Below are 14352 nucleotides of genomic sequence, written 5' to 3'. Positions count from 1 at the left end.
TATGGGTTAGGTATAAGGTTAGGGTTATGGATAGTGTCAGGGTTATGGGTTAGGTATAGGGTTAGTTATGGGTTAGGTATAGGGTCAGGGTTATGTATAGGGTTAGGGGCTAGGTATAGGGTTAGAGTTATGGGTTAGGTATAGGGTTATGGGTTAGGTATAGGGGTTAGGGTTAAGGGTTAGGTATAGGGTTATGGGTTAGGCATAGGGTTAGTTGTTATGTAGAGGGTTAGGGTTATGTATAGGGTTATGGGTTAGGTATAGGGTTAGTTGTTAGGTAGAGGGTTAGGGTTATGGGTTAGGATTATGTATAGGGTTAGGGTTATGGGTTAGGTATAAGGTTAGGGTTATGGATTAGGGTTATGTATAGGGTCAGGGTTATGGGTTAGGTATAGGGTTATGGGTGAGGTTTAGGGTTATGTGTTAGGTATAGGGTTATGAGTTAGGTATAGGGTTAGGGTTATGGGCTAGGTATAAGGTTAGAGTTATGGGTTAGGTATAGGGTCATGGTTATGTATAGGGTTAGGGGCTAGGTATTGGGTTAGAGTTATGGGTTAGTTATAGGGTTATGGGTTAGGTATAGTGTTAGGGTTATGGGTTAGGTATAGGGGTTAGGGTTAAGGGTTTCCCCTTGAAAAACAAGGTTAGGACTCAGGGATTGAAATAGGGACCTCCTCCCAAGGTTAGCAGGTGGATCCCCAAAGGTCAAGAGGTCTGGCTGACCCACCCCCACAAAGTGTTCCCCCTACCCCTAACTAAGTCGGGGAATGAACAAGTCGGGTGAAAGTAATCAGGCTGTAAAAAGATCTGACGCTGCTAAACAGGAACGTTGTTAAGCTGCGTGAAGCATTTTTTTTTTTTTTTTTACGTCAAAATCAATGGTTCCCTATGAGAGCCGTCTTAACTGATCCGACTTTTAGCCCAATTATTTGAATGGAGGTCGCATCCAAATTGGGTCATCATGATCCGACTTGTGCTCTGAGGATCTTGAAGGGAAACCCCACGACCAAAATGTAAAAGAAACGGCCTGGAGGTCCCCCCCCCCCCCCAAGATCCATACCAGGCCCTTTGAGTCTGGTATGGATCTTGAAAGGGAACCCCATGCCAAAATGAAAACAAAAATGGCTTGGGGGCCCCTCCCCCAAGACTCTATAAGACCCAAGACCATACCATGCACTTTTTTTTTTTTTGGTGTGGGGTTTCCCCTCAAAACATCATACCAGACCCTTACCTGAGCATGCAGGTCAGGGAAGGGGGAACAAGCAAGTGCCCCCTCTTGGATCATACCAGGCCACACATACTCAACATGGGGGGTATGTACTTTTAAGCAGGGGGCTTTTTCAAGGCGCCATACAGAGTGCAGAGGTCAGGAGTATAGATACACTTTTAGCCACGTTAGCTTTTAGCAGCGTTTCTCTGCCGCTATTCAAAATCAGTGGTTCCCTATGAGAGGCCATCTTAACTGATCCAACTTTCAGCCAATTGATATTAATAGAAGTCGCCTCCAAGTCGGATCATCATGATCTGACTTGCGGTGTGACGTGTGCACTGAGGTTCTTAAAGGGGAACTCCACGCCAAAATTAAAAAAAGAAAATGGCGTGGGGTGCCCCCCCTCCCACCCCAAACCATACCATACCAGACCCTTATGTGAGGGTATAGATATACTCCTGACCACTGCACTCTAGGACCATTATTCACAGTTAATTCCAAACTGATGACCTCCGAAGGCTTAAAACGTCACCTACGAGAAATATATAGATATTGTCGTCGGCGCACCGAAACGCACAACTTTTTTCACTTTTTTATAAGATTTGCAGTCATAAAATCAGGAAATCGTAAAAGGCCTGGAATGTGGAGGCGGAGTCGTACAATACAATACACAACGTGTTACATTATTATAACAAGGTGTTGTAGAAAAGATCACACCATAGCAAACAGGGGAAAAGGAGAAAATAAACCCGGATATGAAGGGGAAATTTGTGTGCGAGGAACATCTTAACAATCACCACCATTTTATTCTCCGGGGCCTCTGCTTTCAGATAATATATGTTTGGGGGTTTGATCTAATCTTCAACCCCAAAAATCTGCATTTTACCTTCTAAAAAAAAAAAAAAACCTCTAGCATTGAAAGGGTTATTGTGAGCTAGATGGGATCACTGTGCTGTGGTCACACAGAGCTCCCCCTAGCTGCAGCCTGGTAAATAACATTGCTAGGAGGTGAAAGGTGCATTTTCACCTTTTTAAACTCTAGTCCAGACTATTATCTTATTATCTAAATATAATTACCTTTTCATCGGCCGATTCCCTGGCCTCATATCCACATATATATCTCTATGCATGGGTGACACAATAGTCATTTATCTGCTCCATACTTCCTGTAATGACACCCCGAGTATGAAGGGGGTTTAAAGCCGTTTAGGACATTCCATTTCTGAACACAAAGGCAGCTACCAAACACTCCGATCAGCCGAACAAGAAACCCATAGGAATAATTATTCCTCCAAGTACGAGACGAGGCTCTGTCTTGAGGGTCAAGCAGGCATCTGACTCTTTATTTTGAGATCTCACACAAATATATACAGCAGGATGAAAATACAGCCTGTAATCAGAAACCTAATTAACATTAGCTAATTATCTAATCCAGTGATGGCGAACCTTGGCACTCCAGATGTTTTGGAACTACATTTCCCATGATGCTCCTGTACTCTGCAGTGTAGTGGAGCATCATGGGAAATGTAGTTCCGAAACATCTGGGGTGCCAAGGTTCGCCATCACTGATCTAATCCTTTAGACAGCCTAGGTGACTCAGAGACATGACCTTTAGGGCAGGCTTCACGTCTCCTAGCTCGAATAATTCTCCCCCCCCCCCCCAAGTACGAGACGAGGCTCTGTATGGAGGGTTAAACAGGAATCAGACTCCTTTTTATTAGAATCAAAATGACAAGTATTTATATACAGTAGAAGAGGAGGTTACCTCCTCCTGCTCATATTACTCTAAGCCCTTGTACACACGGTCGGAGAATCCGTCGGAATGTGTCCTATCGGACCGTGTTGTCGGATAATCCGACTGTGTGTGGTATGCATCGGACTGTTTCCGTCGAAATATCCGTCAGACCAAATTTTCCAACTTGTTGGAAATATTTTCCAACAAACTGGTCCAATAGGACATACTCCGATCATGTGTAGAGAATTCCGATTGGACAAAGTGCCACGCATGCTCAGATCAAATTCCTATATCAAAGCTATTGGCTACTAGCCTGAACGTAGTCCTATCGTAACTAAATTACGTCATCACGTTCTGAAAGATCGGATTTTTCGACAACTTTGTCCGACCGTGTGTATGCAACAGTTTCGGACACAATCCGACGGACAAAATCCGACAGATTTGGTTGGCAGAATGTCCGACCGTGTGTACGGGGGCTAACAATACACCTGTAACCAGAAACCTAATTAACAAGAGCTAGTTTACCAAGTCATTTACCCAGACTAGGTGACTCAGAGACATGACCTGTAGGACAGACTTCACGTCTCTTGGCTCGAATAATTCCCCCCCCCCCCCCCCCCCAAGTACGAGGCTCTGTATGGAGGGTCAAACAGGAATCAGACTCCTTTTTATTAGAACCAAAATGACAAGTATTTATATACAGTAGAAGAGAGAGGAGGTTCCCCCCTCCTGCTCATATTACTCTAACAATACACCTGTAACCAGAAACCTAATTAACATGAGCTAGTTTACTAGGTCATTTACCCAGACCAAGCGACTCAGAGACATGACCTGTAGGACAGACTTCACGTCTCCTAGCTCGAATAATTCTTCCCCCCCAAGTACGAGACGAGGCTCTGTATGGAGGGTCAAACAGGAATCAGACTCCTTTTTATTAGAACCAAAATGACAAGTATTTATATACAGTAGAAGAGGAGGTTTCCCCCTCCTGCTCATATTACTCTAACAATACACCTGTAACCAGAAACCTAATAGACATGACCTTTAGGACAGACTTGCCGTCTTTTAGCTCAGAAGACACAATCAACATTATCATAAATAGAACACAGAAAACCTTCTCACAATAGCAGAGGTTAATTAACACAAACAACAATGGGTGAAAGGCTCTTAGAGCCCACACTAGCCTTATTTACAATAAACACATTATAGCAGAACACAGACAGGTGGCTGGAGTTGATGACATCAGCATCTTCTATGAGCCACAACATTATGAATCAGTCACTATTTATAATATGGCATATACAGGGTTCCCAGAGTCTGTGTGTCTTGGAGGGACATGGACCTGAATCCAAAGTAACACCACCTCCAGGGTTCATTCATTTCTTGGTCACCCTGCGCCCCAACAGTGACTCCCCTCACACTTCCCATCTATATATAAAAGTCTCCTGCCATTTAGTCTGGGTTCATATATATATATATATATATGCGAATTGGGTGCATGTTTTACACAGCACCCAAATTGCATAACGTGAGTGTGACCGGCTTTCAATGGAGCCGGTTCACATGTCTGGGGCGGCTGCGGAGTGAATTTGAAAAAGGGTTCTGTGCGTTTCTGGGTCGGGTTTCAGGTGCGAATTCGGGGAAAAATTTGCACCTGAACTGGTGAACACAAAATGCACAGGACACCGGAGGGCAAACCGCAGCCGGACCTGTGTGAACCCGGCCAAAGGGATCTATTCATAAAAGATTATGCATAGCAATTTGGTGATCTCCTTCTGAGATGCTGGCGTTAACGTGTTTCTTCCTGGAAGACGACTTGAGAAAATCGACCTCTTGCAAGAGTTTACACCACAAAATGTACTCAGCCAATGAGAGGTAATGACTCAATTTTTATTTTATGTTAATTCTGATTCTATTTCAAGTTATTGTAGAACATTACACATATTTAAACAAATTCCGAACTTACATACATAATAAATACATATCTTAAGTACTTTAACACCGAAAAAAAAAAAAAAGGGAAAAAGAAAACGAAGAAAAAACCCCACAAAAAAAGTGAAACAAGGGGGCCCCCACCCCCCCCCCTTTCCCTCCCCTCCATCCCTTCCCCTCCTCTCTCCTCCAGCATAGTCTTTCCTACCATTTCTTTCCTCCTTCTACCTTCAGCTTTTTACCAATTTCCTATACTGCCTCCATGGGTTCCAAACCAGGAGGCATTTTTCGTACGTATCTAATTCTTGTGCTATAAATATCTCCATCCTCTCTATATTATCCATTTCTAAGGCCCATTCGTTTATCGTAGGGGACTGAGTTGATTGCCAGTGACGCGGTATCACAGTTCTTGCTGCAATCAACCAGTGCCCAAGAAGCTTCTTTTTAATGTTCTTATATGTTCCTGGTAACATGGAGAGAAGGGTAATTTGCGGCGTATTTGGGATTATCTCCCCAGTAACTAGTGTGTATAATTGCATAACCTTTTCCCAGAAACAAAAAATTAGGGGACATTTCCACCAAATATGGAGCAAAGAGCCCCTCTCTGTATGGCACCGCCAGCATATGTCTGTTTTTTCTGGGTATATACGGTGTAATGTCACTGGGCTCCAGTACCATCTTGAGAGCAACTTATAGTTCGTCTCTTGTGCTTTAGTTGTCTGTGACAGGGGCGTAACTATAGGGGGTGCAGCAGTTGCGACCGCAACTGGGCCCTGTGCTGCAGGGGGCCCATGCAGCCCCCTCTACATATGGCCGGCAGTAGCATAGGCAGCTAGGGGTACCAGTGCACCATGCACACGAGTGGCTGGAGGTGGAGGGTGACAAGCAGAGCTCCATGCTCGACTATCACACTTGCTGCTCTTTAGTTGTGCATTCCCCGCATGACCTGTGTCCTCGGCTGGCTCCTCAGAGTACCCCTCTCCTGCTTCATGCATTGCCGCTCAGTCCGATGTCTGTTCTCCCCAGCCAGAGTTCCGCCCTCCCCCCGAGTCCGGCCCACACTGCACTGCATACTTCTCCCGGGAAAACAAACTTTAAGCACACAGATGCAGTGCAGCCCTATGAGAGTCGGCTCCCCGGAGGACACTGCAGGCTTGTCAGCCAGCCCCCCTCCTCCCCCGTCATACACAGATGATGAAAGGTCTTTCTGGGAGATATGCTGATCACCCGTCCAGCACACTGGATGGTGCCCAGGCCAACATGGATAAGTGTGCGGCCTGCAGCTTGGTCATGGTGAGTGAGAGGACCCCATCCCCCACACACCATTACATACCCCTCCATCTCCCCCTGGGGACAGGGACCCCTTCTCACGTGGGGACAGGGACCCCCATCTCCCCTGGGGACAGGGACCCCTTCTCACCTGGGGGCAGTAACTTCATCTACCCTGGAGAAAAGGACCTCATCTCTTCCGGGGACGGGGACCCCATCCTGCCTAGGGACAGTCCCCCAATGGGGCACCTAAAAATAAAATAAAAAAAACTACTGATGCCAGTGGTGGAACTACAGGGCTCACAAAGGTCATATCTGTGACCACGCCCTGGAGTTCCACCGCCGGACTCGGAGGGAAGGGCCCTGGCTGGGGTTCAGGCGGGGCCCTTCATGGTTTCTTACATCGGGGCCCTGAAGGTTCTAGTTACGCCACTGGTCTGTGATAAGCAGTGGGATAGCTTAAATGCCTTCTCCCATTCCCCAACCTCAATTTGAACATTGATCTCATTAACCCATTTATTTATATATTCCGGGGGCTCCGGATGGTTTTTAATTATAAACATCTTGTAAAGCGCTGATAGAACGTGTTTTGGTTTTTGATCTTGTGTCAGAAGAATTTCAAGTTGTGTTAAATCTCTACCCGGGGATTTACTCGAACGAATAGAAGACCAAAACGTCAGTAACTGCCGGTGTTCCAGCATTTGCACGAAAGATGGTCGCTGTATAGGGAATAGGTTTATTAAAGACGGAACTGTTCCCTGGCATAAAATATTGCTCAGTCTATAATGAGATTCCCTATTCCATATAAGAAAACTTGTCCTATTTAATGCCGGGGGAAAAAAAGGGTTGCCAAATAGGGGTGTCATTGGTCCTTCGTAGGAAGACAGTTTCAATTGTATAACTGTTTTAACCCATATATTCAGCAGATGGGATGTAAGAGATGGCATATTCTCTAATAATTCTCGATGTAGCTTGCTACCAGATAAATCTACCCATGGCAACACCTTTAAATCTAATTGGTTCAACCCTTGTTCTAATTTTACCCACTGTTTAGTTTCCGAACAGTAAAACCAATCCACCAGTCTAGTCAAGACTGCCGAAACATAGTAATAATACAAGTCAGGTGCGCCCGCACCTCCTTTTGTTTTTGGTAATGATAATAATTTCTTTTGTAGTCTTGGTTTTTTATGGCCCCAGATAAATTTTGTAAAGGCCGATTGTAAAGTAGAGAAAAATGATCTGGGGACACAGACAGGAATAGTTTGAAAAAAAATACAAAAATCTCGGTATTATATCCATTTTTAATATATTGATCCTCCCAAACCATGAATGTTGCTTGACATCGTATTTTTTTAAAGTCTTGTAGAGTACGTTGCAGGAGAGGTACGTAATTCATTTTATATAAGTGGTTTGGGTCTGCGGGAATTTTAACGCCTAAATATTTTAACGCTGAGGAGCAAATCTTAAACGAAAAATCAGCTCTCAGCATAGCAACTTGTTCGGGTATAAGCGACACATTTAAGCCCCGTACACACGAGCGGACTTTTCAACGTCCAAAGTCCGACGGACTGATTCCGTCAGACTATTCGATCGTGTGTGGGCTGCAACGGACTTTTGATTCACCAAAGTCTGACGGACTTTAGGATATGGAACATGCTTCAAATTTTTCCGACGGAACTCCGCCGGACCCGGTCCCTTCGAAAAATTCGCTCGTGTGTATGCTATTCCGACGGACTAAAACCGACGCTAGGGCAGCTATTGGCTACTGGCTATGAACTTCCTTATTCGAGTCCAGTCGTACGTCATCACGTTCGAATCCGTCAGAGTTTAGTGTGATTGTGTGTGGCTAAGTCCACTCAGCCGAAAAGTCCGTCAGAACTCTGTCGGAACTCCGGCAGAACTCCGGCGGAACTCCTTCGGAAGTCTGTCGGACATAGGTCCTCTCGTGTGTACGGGGCTTAAGAATTTCTGATTTTGATACGTTTACTTTGAAGTTGCTCAATATCCCGAACCGCTGAAATTCAGATAATATAGAAGGTAGTGCAATATGTGGATTAGTGATATATAGTAATAGATCATCAGCAAACAAGGACAATTTTATTTCCCTTTGTTTAATCTGTATGCCAGTAATGGAGATATTCCGTCTAATAGCTGTTGCTAAATATTCCATTACTATAACATAAAGCATAGGGGACATCCCTGCCGGGTACCGTTTTGTATATGAAAATTCGTTGTCAATGAGCCATTAATCTTTATTCTAGCTGTCGGTTTAGTGTATAGTGCCATGATCTTATGGAGTATATTAGGTACTAGTCCTATTTGCATTACGGAATGTTTGAGAAAGAGCCATCCCACCCAGTCAAATGCCTTTTCCGCATCAACTGAGAGAAGGCATACTGATACTTTAGCCCTTTGTGCATAATTCATTAATAAGAAAGTTTTGATCGTGTTATCACGTGCTTCTCTACTTTGAACAAATCCTACCTGGTCCGTATGTATTAAGCTTGAGAGGGGTGATTGGAGACGAAGCGCAATCAGTTTAGCATATATCTTTAAATCTACCCCAATCAGAGATATAGGTCGGTAGCTAGAGCAGAGTGTTAAATCTTTTTCTGGTTTAGGAATCAAAGTGATATGGGATTCTATAGTCTGTTTTGAGAATTGATTACTAGAAGAGATTGAATTAAACACTTGAAGCATAAACGGGGCTATATGTTCCTTACAAGTTTTATAAAATTTAGGTGTAAATCCGTCAGGGCCTGGGCTCTTATTTGTCAGAATATTGGCGATTATTTCCAATAATTCTTCAAGCGAAAATGGAGAATCCAAAGATTCCTTAGTGACCTCATCTATTGTCGGAATGGCGTTTTCCCGCACATATTCTTTAATAATATTTTCTCCAACTCCCTTATCCTCCAACATTGATGGAGGGGTCAGGTTATAAAGGGCCGAAAAATAATCCCTAAAGGTTTGTTGAAGCACATGTGGATCTGATGTCAATTCTCCCGATTGGTTTTTTAATACTTGGTATAAAAGTCTGTGATGGACGTGGATGTAGTATATCAGCCAACATTTTCCCACACTTGTTCTCAAATCTATATCTACCCACTGCTCGTCTTTGTTGATATAAGCTCTGGGACGATTTAAAAAACTGTAATAGTGATACCCTTGTAGAGAAAATATTGGCTGATATTTCTGGAGAACAATGGGCTTTATGTAAAGTTTCCAAAGTGTGAAGTTTTAATAAGGTATTTTCAATCATTTTAAATTTTTCTTTTTTAAGACGTGAACCGTGTTGGATGAACACCCCTCTTACTACCGCCTTTAAGGCTTCCCATTTTAAGGGTAGGGCAGTTTCATCCTGTTCATGATCAGAAATAAAATTAACAATCGCCTCTACAATTGCTTTATGGCAGATTGGATCTAACGTAAGTGTGTCATTAAGACGCCACGACCAATTTGTACCCTGGATCTGAGGGGGTGTCATGGTCAATAATACTGGTGAATGGTCAGACCAAATAAATGATCCGATTTCTATAGAGGGGTTCCATTCCAACACCTTCAGGCCAGTTAAAAAAAAATCTATTCTACTACAGTGGTGTGAAAAAGTGTTTGCCCCCTTCCTTATTTCCTGTTCCTTTGCATGTTTGTCACACTTAAGTGTTTCGGAACATCAAACCAATTTAAACAATAGTCAAGGACAACACAAGTAAACACAAAATGCAATTTGTAAATGAAGGTGTTTATTATTAAAGGTGAAAAAAAATCCAAACCATCATGGCCCTGTGTGAAAAAGTGATTGCCCCGTAAACCTAATAACTGGTTGGGCCACCCTTAGCAGCAACAACTGCAACCAAGCGTTTGCGATAACGTGCAATGAGGCTTTTACAGCGTCCTGGAGGAATTTTGGCCCACTCATCTTTGCAGAATTGTCCTAATTCAGTTACATTAGAGGGTTTTCGAGCATGAACTGCCTTTTTAAGGTCATACCACAACATCTCAATAGGATTCAGGTCAGGACTTTGGCTAGGCCACTCCAAAGTCTTCATTTTGTTTTTCTTCAGCCATTCGGTGGTGGACTTGCTGGTGTGTTTAGGATCATTGTCCTGCTGCAGAACCCAAGTTCGTTTCAGCTTGAGTACACGAACAGATGGTCGGACATTCTCATTCAGGATCTCTTGGTAGACAGCAGAATTCATAGTTCCTTTTATCACGGCAAGTCTTCCAGGTCCTGAAGCAGCAAAACAGCCCCAGACCATCACATTACCACCACCATATTTTACTGTTGGTATAATGTTCTTTTTATGAAATGCAGTGTTCCTTCTACGCCAGATATACTTGGACACACACCTTCCAAAGAGTTCCACTTTTGTCTCATCGGTCCACAGAATGTTGTCCCAAAAGTCTTGGGGATCATCAAGATGTGTTGTGGAGAAATTGAGACAAGCTTTGATGTTCTTTTTGCTCAGCAGTGGTTTTCTCCTTGGAACTCTGCCATGCAGGCCATTTTTTGCCCAGTCTTTTCCTGATGGTGGAGGCATGAACGCTGACCTTAACTGAGGCAAGTGAGGCCTGCAGTTCCTTGGACGTTGTTGTGGGGTCTTTTGTGACCTCTTGGATGAGTCGTCGCTACGCTCTTGGGGTAATTTTGGGCGCCCGGCCATTCCTGGGAAGGTTCACCACTGTTCCATGTCTTCGCCATTTGTGGATAATGGCTCTCACTGTGGTTCGCTGGATTCCCAAAGCTTTGGAAATGGCTTTATAACCCTTTCCAGACTGATAGATCTCAATTACTTTCTTTCTCAATTGTTCCTGAATTTCTTTGGGTCTCGGCATGATGTGTAGCTTTTAAGGATCTTCTGGTGGACCTTACTGTGTCAAGCAGCTCCTATTTAAGTGATGCCTTGATTGTGAACAGGTGTGGCAATAATCAGGCCTGGGTGTGGCTAGAGAAATTGAACTCAGGTGTGGACAACCACAGTTATAGTATGTTTTAACAAGGGGGGCAATCACTTTTTCACACAGGGCCATGATGGTTTGGATTTTTTTTCACCTTTAATAATAAACACCTTCATTTACAAATTGCATTTTGTGTTTACTTGTGTTGTCCTTGACTATTGTTTACATTGGTTTGATGTTCCGAAACACTTAAGTGTGACAAAGATGCAAAGGAACAGGAAATGAGGAAGGGGGCAAACACTTTTTCACACCACTGTATATGTTTTATGTGCTGATGAAAAATATGTATAATTGCGATCTTTAGGGTTAAGGGTCCACCATAGGTTGATTGATCTATGTTCAAAAAGTTTATTCTTGAGTGCTTTAAAACGAGAGTATGGAACATTCGATCGTTGAGCTGAGGTATCTAATATAGGATCCAAGGCTAGATTAAAATCTCCTCCCACCAAAACAGTGCCTTCTGCAAAGTCCGCTAAAAGACTAAGATAACGCTCGATTGTCATAGTTCGATCATGATTTGGAATACATAAGTTCGCAATTGTGAAGATTTTGTCCCACAATCTGATTTTAACCACTACAATACCGGGGGGCACTTTCGCCCCCTTCCTTCCCAGCCCAATTTTCAGCGTTCATCGCTCTCGCGCTTTCAGTGACAATTGCGCGGTCGTGCTACACTGTACCCAAATGAAATTGTTATCATTTTGTTCGCACAAATAGAGCTTTATTTTGGTGTTATTTATTCACGACTCAGTTTTTTATTTTTTGCGATATAAGCGCAAAAAAAGCGGAAATTTGGAAAAAAAACAATATTTTCTTTTTTCTATTTTAAAAGAAATCCAATAAAATCAAATTTTGTCATAAATTTAAGCCAAAATGTATTCTGCTACATGTTTTTGGTAAAAAAAAAATCCGTTAAGTGTATAATAATTGCTTTGTGTGATCACGGACATATGTACGCAAATGATCATGTACATATGTGTGCAGGTGATCACGGACATATGTGCGCAGATAATCATTGGGACATGTGATTTTAGTGGGACATATGTGGGGGACATGTTTTTATTATTAGGGACATGTGTTTTTATTATTTGGGGACATGTGTGTTTTGGGGACATGTGTGTTTTGGGGACATGTGTGGGGACATTGTGTTTACACTGTGTTGTGTATGTGTGTTTACACTACACTGATGATCAGTGAGTAAAAAGCTGTAAAAAACATCTCATACTCACTGATCATCAGCCGGCTGCAGCGATCTGCTCTCCTCTCCTCAGCGATGACTTCCGTGTGAGGAGAGGAGAGCCGATTGCCTAGCAACCGGCTTGTTTGTTTACATCACATGACGGCCAAGATTGGACACGGCCGTCATGTGATCAGGAGGGCCAATCACAGAGCCCTCCTGCCGATCTGAGATGTGCCGTGTCCGGGTGACACGAGCACATCGGGATCGCGCCGCTGCGCGGGCACACGCGCGCGCGCGATCCCGCTACTTCTGCAGGACGTTCCCGAACGTCCTGTCAGAAGTAGACGGCTCCCACCCGGCCGTATATATGCATTGGCCTGGTTGGGAAGTGGTTAAGAAACAAATATCTTCCATTTAAATCAGCCTTATAATCCAAATTCTGTAATGGTAAATGTTTATGGAAAGCAATAGAAACCCCTCTCGCTTTTGAATTCGACATAGTGCTATGAAACCATTGCGAATAATGTTTACGTGGACACACTGGGATATTACCACTTCTAAAGTGGGTCTCTTGAAGGAGTATAATATCTACCTTAGCTTTGTGTAAATTATATAGAATCTGGCCTCTTTTTGATTTATTATTGAGGCCTTTAACATTGTAAGTACAGAGGTTCAGTGACGCTGGAGAGGAGAAAATTGCTGCCATATAGAATTATAAAGGAGAGAAAGAAGAAAGGAAGAGAAGAAAAAAAAAAAAAAAAAAAAATGGGGGAAAAATAAAAGTTGAATTCCCTAAAATTGGAGAGGCTCCCTCTCCCCGATCCCTGAGTTACCCAGGAAAACGTTGACTAATTTGATAAAGAAAAAAAAAAAAAAACCCCGCCCAATATGGAATTTAATCCAAAAAACACACCTAGCCCTACCCGAGGGACGGTGTACCTACAAAGGGGTACAGTTGGAAAGCATTGAGGATGTCTCTACGCAGTGACTATGGGCATCCAGAAACAAGCAGAGTAATAATAAACAATGCAGAGGAATAAAGAGAAAAAAAGAAAAAAAAAATTTAGAACACAATCGGATAACTGAAACAGCAGTATACCATAATAAGTGTAGAAGAACATGAGGATGGTGAGGAGTGGGCAAACAAACCAAAAAAAATTAAAGACAAAAAAACTAAAATAAAAAAATAAAAAAAAAATAAAAAAACCTACACCAGTGAAAAACACCCCACCGAAGGGGGAGAACAAAATATATTAATTTTCACATTTATTCATTTCCCTCCCCACTTTTTTCCCCCCACTCCTCAGAGATCCCTTTACACACAAACATTCCTAAGAAACATTCTTTTGCCCTTCTTAATCCATTATTAATCAAGTTAGCTATTATTATTACAATTACACTCTAGATCACCTGCGTATTTAGTCTGCCAGGTTGGACCTTGGGTTTTCTACTTGGTTTATTCTATTACCCTCCCGATATTCCGTTCTCCTAAACTGTGTATATGTCTGAGGCCAAATTATTACTGGGAGATCAGGCAAACCTAAGGCAGCTTGTATAACAGGGATATCGGATGGGTCACGTAAATTTAACCACCTGCCGTCTTTCTTAATTTGTAGTTGGAAGGGAAAGTTCCACCTATATACAATGTTACGATCTTGCAACATTTTTAATAAAGGCCTTAACGCCTTCCTCTTCTCCAAAGTGAATTGACATAGATCTTGTAACAATTGTATATTTGCTCCGTTAACATTAATTCGTCCTCTCTCTCTTGCCCTTCTCATAATCTCCTCCTTATCCTTATAGAAATGCACTCGGCAAATGATGTCTCTTGGTTTATCTGGATCTAATTTTCGTGGTCCCATTGTCCGGTGTACTCTATCAAGTTCCAAGTTTGATTCCCCTGGTTTCCCCAACAATGATGTAAAAATTTGATTAACTGTTATGACTAGCTCTTCACTTCTGACCGTTTCTGGTAGTCCCCTTATCCTAATATTATTTCTTCTATTACGGTTGTCTTGGTCCTCCCATAATGGAAATAATGTGTAGATATGCGATTCTTGGGCATCT

At 42.8% G+C, this 14352-nt stretch overlaps 2 protein-coding genes across 2 annotated transcripts in view; both read left to right on the top strand.

Moving 5' to 3' along the window:
• Positions 1–14352, top strand: part of LOC143956045 (uncharacterized) — a 296417-nt gene that overhangs the window by 112028 nt on the left and 170037 nt on the right. The window lies entirely within an intron of this gene.
• The window catches only part of LOC143955742 (uncharacterized), a 273000-nt gene that overhangs the window by 111204 nt on the left and 147444 nt on the right, over positions 1–14352 (top strand). The gene's annotated exons all lie outside the window — the stretch shown is intronic.

Source organism: Lithobates pipiens, unplaced genomic scaffold (genome assembly GCF_037356315.1).
Source record: "Lithobates pipiens isolate NorthernLeopardFrog02 unplaced genomic scaffold, aLitPip1_a1.2 Scaffold_35, whole genome shotgun sequence".
Classification (NCBI taxonomy): domain Eukaryota; kingdom Metazoa; phylum Chordata; class Amphibia; order Anura; family Ranidae; genus Lithobates; species Lithobates pipiens.
Note: the sequence above shows the minus strand (reverse complement) of the source record. Positions and strands in the feature narration are given on the sequence as shown.